The following is an 11,176-nucleotide window of genomic DNA, read 5'->3' on the forward strand; positions in this document are numbered from 1 at the left end:
TCTCTACTGTCTGATAGTACTCCTCTGTGCTGTCTCCTATCTGATAGTACTCCTCTGTGCTCTTTCCTGTCTGATAGCACTTCTCTGTGCTCTCTACTGTCTGATAGTACTTCTCTGTGCTCTCTCCTGTCTGAAAAAAATTCTCTGAGCTCTCTCCTGTCTGACAGAACTCCCCTGTGCTTTCTCTTGTCTGATAGAACTCCTCTCTGTTCTCTCCTGTCTGATAGCACTCCTCTGTGCTCTCTCTTGTCTGATAGGACTCCTCTGTGCTCTCTCTTGTCTGATTGCACTCCTCCATGCTCTCTCCGGTCTGATAGTACTCCTCCGTGCTCTTTCCTGTCTGATTGCACTCCTCTGTGCTCTCCTGTCTAATAGCACACCTCTGTGCTCTCTTCTGTCTGATAGTACTTCTCTGTGCTCTCACCTGTCTCATAGGACTCCTCTGTGGTCTCTCCTGTCTGTTTGCACTCCTCTGTGCTCTCTTCTGTCTGATAGTACTTCTCTGTGCTCTCTCCTGTCTGATTGCTCTCCTCTGTGCTCTCTTCTGTCTGATAGTACTTCTCTGTGCTCTCTCCTGTCTGATAGTACTCCTGTGTGCTCTCTCCTGTCTGATAGGACTCCTCTGTGCTCTTGCCTTTCTGATAGTACTCATCTGTGCTCTCTCCTGTCTAATAGGACTCCTCTGGGCTCTCTCTTGTCTGATAGCACTCCTCTGTGCTCTCTTCTGTCTGATAGCACTCCTCTGTGCTCTCTCCTGTCTGATAGCACTCCTTTGTGCTCTCTCCTGTCTGATAGGACTCCTCTGTGCCCTCTCCTGTCTGATAGGACTCCTCTGTGCTCTCTCCTGTCTGATAGTACTCCTCTGTGCCCTCTGCTGTCTGATAGTACTTCTTTGTGCTCTCTTCTGTCTGATAATACTTTTCTGTGCACTCTCCTGTCTGATAGTACTCCTCTGTCCTCTCTCATGTATGATAGTACTCCTCTGTGCTCTCTCCGGTCTGATAGGACTCCTTTGCATTTCAATTATTTGCGCTCAACACTATTTCTCACATCTAATAATATCAACTCAAACCTTATTAGAGTTGGGCCCCCTTTCTCCAGGGGCCCATAGCAGCCACATGAGCTGCTTCTATGAGGTGTGTGCTGATTTGTAGCCATGTTTGGCTTCTTTCATATTAACTCTATAACTTGTTCCTAGCAGGGGCTGTTACCACTCAGGTTATAATGGCAGGACAGTGATACGCCTGGGTATACAAACCCTCCTCAAAAACGGTGGTAGCCCCACACTTATGGTCACCGAGCTTTTTACTTCATAAGACATTCAAAAATTACAGATATGACAAAAAACAACATTCAAAAGCTGAACATTCCTCATACACAGGAAATACATTTTTACAGAAGTTTTCCAGGACACGAAGAAGAAAAAACATGGACTCATTTAATGTCAGGAGATAAAGTGTTCTTACTGCCCCCACTGTGAACCTGTTGTGCCTGGGTGTCACCCCAACAAAACGATTCAAAACTGCCCCAAAGAATGTGTCATCTAAGATCACAGAGGAATTTATCAACTAACTTAGCGCTATTTTTATGTCGTCTGTTCTGGCTTTGTCGTTTGTCTTATTGTGCATTTCCAGGGGATGTGGTTAGCAGATGCACTAGTTGGCTGGTTGTGCAAATGTACTCCAGTAATCGGCTGGCATAGGTGTGAGAGCTTTTCACCTGCAGTGACCTGCAGGAATATATCATCCTTGCGATCGAGTATTTACTCTCGCATAACTTTTTCATGTTCAATGGAAAGTTTTTCCTGCAGGTCACCGGAGCATCAATGGGTGCGAAATTATCCCCCTCTCTCGCCAACATTTTTATGTGTTGGTGGGAGAGGGAGTATTTGTTTTCTTCGAGAAATTTATTTTCAGACTGCATTTGCTGGTACGGTCAGTACATAGACGATCTCCTCTTTATTTGGAGATCGAGTGTGCCGACTGTGCCAGCAATTGGCAATTTTTTTTAACCAGAATCACTGTAATTTAATTTTTACTTTACATCAAGATCCCCTTTCCATAAATTTTTGGGATTTGACCCTAATTGGGGATAGTACCTCGGGGAACATATACACCAAAACTTAAAGAAAAGAAATGGCCGTTAATTCGATTCTAGAAGCCACATCATGTCATCCCCCACATGTTGTAAAAAATCTCCCTCTCGGGGAAATGATACAAGCTCATAGGAATTGCACCCGGCAGGAAGATTTTTTACAAGAGGCAGAACAAATCGGTTCTAGGTTAAGAAAACGGGGATACCAACAATGGTCCATTGATAGGGCCAGAATCATTAGTGAACAAAAGGATTGTAACACCTTAATTTTTGGTAAACAGAACCCCAACCCATAGCTTTTTCTGCACCCTATAGTCGGGAGTTCAAACACGTCTGTTCTATTGTACATAGATTTTTGCCCATGGTAATACATGATCCCGCCTATTAAGGGGTATTTGAGGGAGGATATAAGTGCGTCTCTAGACGGGCCAGAACAATAGGACAGAGAGTGTCTCTGAGTCTATTTAGTGATAGAATAAAGAAACCCAATACTTGGCTTAAGACTGCAGGAAATTTTAAATGCGGACAACTTTGCTGTATTTGTTGCTCAGTTATGAAAATTACTAATTCATTTACCTCTTGTGTCTCTGGAGAGACATTCGCAGTGAAATAGTTCATTAACTGTAACACTGCGTATGTCATTTATCTAATTACTTGTCTAGAGTGTTGTGTCCGGTATGTGGGATGTTCCACCAATACACTCAAAACTAGAATTAGAAAACATTTGTCGGACATTCCCCATTTTTCTTCCCGTCATGTCTCTATGGCGACGAGACATTGTGCTGAGAAACATGATGGAAAGTTTTCCACACTTCATGTGCAGGGTATCGAGAAAGTTGTCCTACCGGTTAGATGAGGAAATGCTAAACAAAAATTATTAGATAGGGACATTTTCTGGATAATAAAACTGAAAACAAGATTTCCGGATGGTCTCAATCGTAAGCAGGATGTTATTTTGCACTATTGAGACATACATAATTATTAAAGAGTACATATATACAGGGTACACAATACTGAACAATAATTCAACATCTGGGAGGAATATGTTATGTGCAATGGATTTATATTGTAACCATCTTTTCTAGTTGCTGGTAATTACAGCTTAAATTTTGTATTACTTGGGCAACTGACACTATTTTCTGGGGTTATATTTATTTATTTATTTATTTATTTTTTCCCCTAATTTTGGTGCTAATTTGTACCTGTTGTTTGATCTGCCTAATAAATCCTCGCAATTCTACCGACACAAGCGCTGGACCATCCTGTGTTTTTTTCATGAGCACTCCTATTAAAATAATAGAGATGCAGATCTATCTATCTATCTCATATCTATCTGTCTATCTATCTATCTATCTATCTCATATCTATCTATCTATCTATCATCTATCTCATATCCATCTATCTATCTATTTATCTATTTATCATCTATCTCATATCTATCTATCTCACATCTATCTATTTATTTATTTATCTATCTATCATCTATCTCATATCTATATATCTCATATCTATCTATCTATTTATTTATTTATCTATCTATCATCTATCTCATATCTATCTATCTCATATCTATGTATCTATCTATCTCATATCTATCTCTCTCTCATATCTATCTAATATCTATCTATCGATCTATCTATCTATTTATCATCTAAATATATCCAGCTAATATCTATCTATCTATCTATCTAATTTCCAACTTTTAATCTTATGGTGATAATGTTTTCATCCTAAAACTATATAGGAATTGCTAGTAATACCACAAATGTCTGTATTGATAAAATTAAATAGATAAATATTCATGATAAAATCACATACCTGTCTTCACAAGGTGGGTCTTACTCCAGAGCCTGAGAGACATTAGTCACACAGGATGAGAATTGTCCTATTTTACTTGGTAGCATTATTTCTGCTGATATATCACTTTACAGCCCATTTACCCTGAGATCTGGATGCTAAGCAACTAGAAAAGCATATCTTGAGGTCCTGTTATGTCACTAATCCCCTGACCGCTGAGAATTCTTCACCATATATTCTCTGAGCTCCTGATGGATTCTAAAATTGACAAAGACTGTATTGGAAGAAGATTGGGGCCAAAAAAAGTCACAATTCTCTTCTGTTTAATCTGTGACCATAATGTTTGGCATTGTCTGTCTGCATTGTACATATTATATTTTAATTTGTATCTCTCATCTCTCTTTTTTTCATATCGATCTATCTATTTATCTAATATCTATCTATCTTTCTAAAATCTATCTATCTCATATCTATCTATCTTTCTAAAATCTATCTATCTCATATCTACCTATCTATCTATCTATCTATCTATCTATCTCATATCTAACTATATATCTCATATCTATCTATCTATCTATCTATCTATCATATATCTATCTATCTCATACCTATCTATCTAACTCATATCTATCTATCTATCTCATATCTATCATCTATCTATCTCATATCTATCTATCTGTATATCTATCTATCTCATATCTATCTATCTTTCTCATATCTATCTATCTCATATCTATCATCTATCTATCTCATACCTATCTATCTATCTCATATCTATCTATCTATCTATCTATCTCATATCTATTTTCCATCTATCTATCTCATATCTATCTCATATCTATCATCTATCTATCTCATATCTATCTATCTCATATCTATTTATCTCATATCTAGCATCTATCTATCTCATATCTATCTATCTATCTATCTCATATCTATCATATATCTATCTCATATCTATCTATCTCATATCTATCTCATATCTATCATCTATCTATCTCATATCTATCATCTATCTATCTCATATCTATTTATCTCATATCTAGCATCTATCTATCTCATATCTATCTATCTATCTATCTATCTCATATCTATCATATATCTATCTCATATCTATCTATCTATCTCATATCTATCTATCTATCTCATATCTATCATCTATCTATCTATCTCATATCTATCTATCTCATATCTATCTATCTCATATCTATCATCTATCTATCTATCTATCTATCTATCTATCTCATATCTATCTTCTATCTATCTATCTCATATCTATCTATCTTTCTATCTATCTCATATCTATCTATCTATCAATCTCATATCTATCTTTCTATCTATCTATCTCATATCTATCTATCTATCTATCTATCTATCTCATATCTATCGCTCTCATATCTATCTATCTCTCTATTTATGATCTAGATTATGTTCACCTACTTCTCCCTCCTGGCACATTAACCCTTGTTTGTATTACTGCTCACATTTACATAATTTGGTTGTTATCCTGTCAACTTTACATCCCACAACATCCCTAGGGCAATGTTATAGCGTATACAAGGACAGCTTAGCCAAGACAGATGCCACGATTACACAATGCTATGTAATACGGGGAATGGGAGGACTACAGTGCCCAGAAAGATTATCAGAATTGGGGTTATTTTGTTTAGTAAAAAGAAGGCTTAGGGGAGACCTAATAACTATGTATAAATATATCAGGGGACAGTACAGAGATCTCTCCCATGATCTATTTATACCCAGGACTGTATCTATAACAAGGGGGCATCTTCTACGTCTAGAGGAAAGAAGGTTTCTACACCAGCACAGACTGGGGTTCTTTACTGTAAGAGCAGTGAGACTGGAATTCTCTCCTGGAGGAGGTGGTCATGGTGAACTCTGTAAAAGAGTTCAAAAAGGGGTCTGGATGTATTTTTGGAGAATAATAACATTACAGGTTATGTCTACTAGATTTATAGGGACAGAACGTTGATCCAGGGATTTATTCTGATGCCATATTTGGAGTCGGGAAGGAATTTTTACCTCTAGTATGAGTTTTTTTTCCTTCCTCTGGATCAACTCAGTAGGGACTCATTAGAGATATAGGTTGAACTAGATGGACTCAGGTCTTTTTTCAACCTTATGAACTATGTTACAGGACTTTGCCTCTGTCTCATCCATTGGAACCTGACCCGTCTCTCCTGTTAATGATCTTGGATTGTCTACCACAATTCCTTTCTGCTTGCAGCTTGTTCCAGCCAACCTGCACCTGTAGCCATCTTGGCTATCTGTTCTCACTGCTTCTGCTATAAACACCCGTTCAGCTCTGCTGCATCTGACACTGTCTTCAGTGCCAGTTTACCCCTTCTGCCTGTCTGGCCGGTTGCTACTTGTGGCACAGTGGGTCCGCACCCATGGGGCATTGCAGACATACTTTAATTAAATAACACTGTGACTGGATAACACACGTTTCCATTGTAGGATTCCTTTATCTGCCACCTGACAGGAACTTCGGGACTATCTGGATCTTGCAGTTGTGCCCAATACTTTTATCACCTGAGGATACATACACCCAGCTCTCCAAAATAGCCTTCCTTTCTCCACTTTCCTAAACCCTGGTAACCTCCAGCATTGATCATCCCCATGTATGGTACAAAAACGCTAAATATCAGACCCTTCACCTCCATTTACAGCTCCTTCTGTTACTCGCTCACAGTACCAAACTATCTCCCTGACTTATAGATTCTTCCATGTTACCCCTAGTCTAAGCTTCCACCCTTTCTCCCCCCAAATCTCAGCCAAGGAAGAGGAGACTGCTGCACACAGAATCCGCGCTAAATGTCCTTGTGGGAATTCATTGTGAATATTCACATGTGGTGGATTTGCTGTAAATTCTGACTTTTTGAGTTTGGATTTCCCTATTGATGACTGTTAAGTTAAAGGGGTATTCCATGAAAAAAAATGTAAAAAAATTCACATCAAAAGGCTCCAGAAAGTTAAACAGATTTGTAAATTACTTCTATTAAATCTCTTAATTTTTCCAGTACTTATCAGCTGCTGAAGTTGAGTTATTCTTTCTGACAACGGTGCTCTCTGCTGACACCTCTGTCTGTCCCAGGAACTGTCCAGAGCAACATCAAATCCCCACAGCAAACCTCTCCTGTAGAGATGAGCGAACTTACAGTAAATTCGATTCGTCACGAACTTCTCGGCTCGGCAGTTGATGCCTTTTGCTGCATAAATTAGTTCAGCTTTCAGGTGCTCCCGTGGGCTGGAAAAGGTGGATACAGTCCTAGGAGACTCTTTCCTAGGACTGTATCCACCTTTTCCAGCCCACCGGAGCACCAGAAAGCTGAACTAATTTATGCAGGATAAGTCATCAACTGCCGAGCCGAGAAGTTCGTGACGAATCGAATTTACTGTAAGTTCGCTCATCTCTACTCTCCTGCTCTGGACAGTTCCTGAGACAGACAGAGGTGTCAGCAAAGAGCACTGTTGTCAGACAAAAAAATGACGACCCAACTTCAGCAGCTGATAAGTACTGGAAGGATTAAGATTTTTTTTAATAGATGTAATTAAGAAATCTGTTTAACTTTCTGGAGCCAGGTGATATGAAATTAAAATGTTTTTTTCAAATAATACCCTTTTAACTAAGAAAATCTGTAACAAATCTGCAGCAAATCTACCATGTGTCAACCAAACGTCATGGTGACTATTACATAATTGACACTTCAGTCTCCGGAGGACTCTTCGTTCTTTAATCCGCAATAACTAGATGTTAATTGGAATAATGATCGCTTACAGCTGCAGAAGTTTTCGGCTGAAGGTTTAAAGGTATTGTGGGAGATCAACTTCACACCTCAATGGAATCTTGTAAGATCCCTGCAACTTTATCTTGGGAGGAAATCTATGACCATAAATGCGATCAATCCACGCAGGGAAAGGCTGCGACCTTTAGCTATCCTCCCCGAAATGTCAGGTGACTCACAATTCTTTACACCATAGAAAATAGATAATTCATCAAAGTGATGACTATATCTGATGCCTCAGCTAACATTTCCCCCTGAAGAAAAACAGGAAGTCGTTAATGTCATTACACATTTCTAGAATCTTCTCGGGCAAGATAGTCAAATTGTAACTCCAATTCACGCGTCTTACTTAATAACTAGTCAGACTTGCATTTCAGGTGCCTTAGAAATGATGGATGTCAATCTGGGCTATAAAGGAGTATTCTGACCAAAGACATCTTATCCCCTATTTAAAGGATAGGGGATAAAATGTCTGATTGGGGGATGGGGGTCCGCCACTGGGACCCCCCCCCCCCATCTCCGTACAGCACCTGCATTCTATGCCGTGCTGCTGCTCCAGTCTCGGAAACCTCTGTGTTTTCGGGACTGGAGATGTGACTTCACATCACGCCCCCTCCATTCATGTCTATGGGAGGGGGCGTGACGGTAGTCACGCCCCCTCCCATAGACATGAATGGAGGGGGCACGGCGTGACATCACGAATGGGCAGTCCCAGAAACACCCCCGTCATGCCCTTTCCCATAAACATGAATGGAGGGGGCACAGCGTGACATCACAAATGGGCATGGTGGGATGTCACGTCTCCAGTCCCAGAAACACACCCATCACGCCCCTTCCCATAGACATGAATGGAGGGGGCACGGCATGACATCACAAATGGGCATGGTGGGATGTCACGTCTCCAGTCCCAGAAACACCCCTGTCACGCCCCCTCCCATAGACATGAATGGAGGGGGCGCGGTGTGACATCACAAATGGGCATGGTGGGATGTCACGTCTCCAGTCCCAGAAACACCCCCGTCACGCCCCTTCCCATAAACATGAATGGAGGGGGCACAGCGTGACATCAGAAATGGGCATGGTGGGATGTCACGTCTCCAGTCCCAGAAACACCCCCATCACGCCCCTTCCCATAAACATGAATGGAGGGGGCAAAGCGTGACATCACAAATGGGCATGGTGGGAAATCACGTCTCCAGTCCCAGAAACACCCCCGTCACGCCCCTTCCCATAGACATTAATGGAGGGGGCACAGCGTGACATCACAAATGGGCATGGTGGGATGTCACATCTCCAGTTCCAGAAACACCCCTGTCACGCCCCTTCCCATAGACATGAATGGAGGAGGCACGGCATGACATCACAAATGGGCATGGTGGGATGTCACGTCTCCAGTCCCAGAAACAACCCTGTCACGCCCCCTCCCATAGACATGAATGGAGGGGGGCGGTGTGACATCACAAATGGGCATGGTGGGATGTCACGTCTCCAGTCCCAGAAACACCCCCGTCACACCCCTTCCCATAAACATGAATGGAGGGGGCACAGCGTGACCTCAGAAATGGGCATGGTGGGATGTCACGTCTCCAGTCCCAGAAACACCCCCGTCACGCCCCTTCCCATAAACACGAATGGAGGGGGCACAGCGTGACATCACAAATGGGCATGGTGGGAAATCACGTTTCCAGTCCCAGAAACACCCCCGTCACGCCCCTTCCCATAGACATTAATGGAGGGGCCCCCCCCCCCCCATGATCAGACATCTTATTCCCTATTCTTTGGCTAGGGGATAAGATGTCTTTGGCTTGAATACTTCTTTAATGGTGTCCATGATGCCTATCGTTCTGATAAACAGTAACTACGACATAGGACCAGTTTTATGTTAGATGTAGACTGTTACAGTATTTTCTGTTAGCGCCCCCCCCCCCCCCCATCCGCAGTTCATATCATGTGGTGACTAGTGTTGAGCGGCATAGGCCATATTCGAATTCGCGAATATTCGCGAATATATGGACAAATATTCGTCATATATTCGCATATTCGTTATATTATCGGTTTATTTTCGCATATGCGAATATTCGCGTATGCGAAAATTACCATATGTGAAAATTAACACACACAAAATCAGCACGTACGAAAATTCGCATATGGGAAAAGTAGCATGTGCTAATTTTCGCATATGCGAAGTTTTGCACGCCAGTCTCACACAGTAGTATTAGAGCCTTCTTCACACCATACAAGCTGGAAGCAGAGAGGGGTGATCACTGTTATGTGTACTGTGAAGAAAAAAAAAAAAAAAAAAACGAATATTCGTAATTACGAATATATAGCGCTATATTCGCGAAATTCGCGAATTCGCGAATATGCGATATTCGCGAATAATATTCGAATTGCGAATATTCACGAGCAACACTAGTGGTGACATACATGACTGTGGCAACTGTCTTTGTAAAGATGCTTTTAAAAATGGGTAGTGATTTTGCCGTCACTGACACCCCTCGGCATCAGGACATTGTAAACAAGTAGCAGTAATGGTGCAACCTTGCTAGTAACGCCTAGGCATCATCTGATGTGGTAAAGGGCAGCCTCTTTGAAACCCATAGAGGCCCAAAATCTTTAGGTAAAAGCCATTAGCCATCTTGGAGTGCATTCTGACCTAGTGGTTGTTCTGTTTAGTTGTTTAAAGGAAACCGATCATCAGATTTTACCCTATATAATGCTTGGCAAAGCGCTATATAGGGTAAAATCTTTATCCTTACCATCCCTGGGGGACGCACCGGCCTACGGGGATGGTGAGGATATGAACTTATAAACTCCTCCCTGCCGGCCCTGTAAGTAGTCCCCTGGGCGGGACGCTCCTGCCTGCGGGGATGGTGAGGATATGAACTTATAAACTCCTCCCTGCTGGCCCCGTAAGTAGTCCCCTGGGCGGGGCGCTCCTGTCACCTAGTCCTGTGTCTTCGGCCGGCAGCGACGCCCCCTCGACTTGACTAACAGGACGCGTCATCTCTCTGCTCACTGAACGGTCAATAAAGCCGAGGAGGCGTCGCTGCAGGACACAGGACTAGGTGACAGGGACTTACGGGGCCGGCAGGGAGGAGTTTATAAGTTCATATCCTCACCATCCCCCCCAGGCAGGAGCGTCCCCCGGGATTGTGAGGATAAAGATTTTACCCTACATAACGCTTTGCCAAGAGTTATATAGGGTAAAATTTGATGATTGGTTCCCTTTAAGAAACAAAGCATACTGAGTATGAGAGAAACCACCAAGCTGTGTGCTTCTTATACATACTGCAACTACTATGAACTATAGCTTTTTAACCACTTAAAGTGACAGTAACTGACCAAGTTGGCTATACCTCTATATGAGAAAATAAAGCTTTCCTGTTTTGCACAAAAAAGCGTTTGATATATTCCACTGGAGTACAGTACTTACAGACATAAGATGCTGATGTTAATATGAGGGGTAGTGGTCGTGT

Source organism: Hyla sarda, chromosome 10, assembly GCF_029499605.1.
Source record: "Hyla sarda isolate aHylSar1 chromosome 10, aHylSar1.hap1, whole genome shotgun sequence".
Lineage (NCBI taxonomy): Eukaryota > Metazoa > Chordata > Amphibia > Anura > Hylidae > Hyla > Hyla sarda.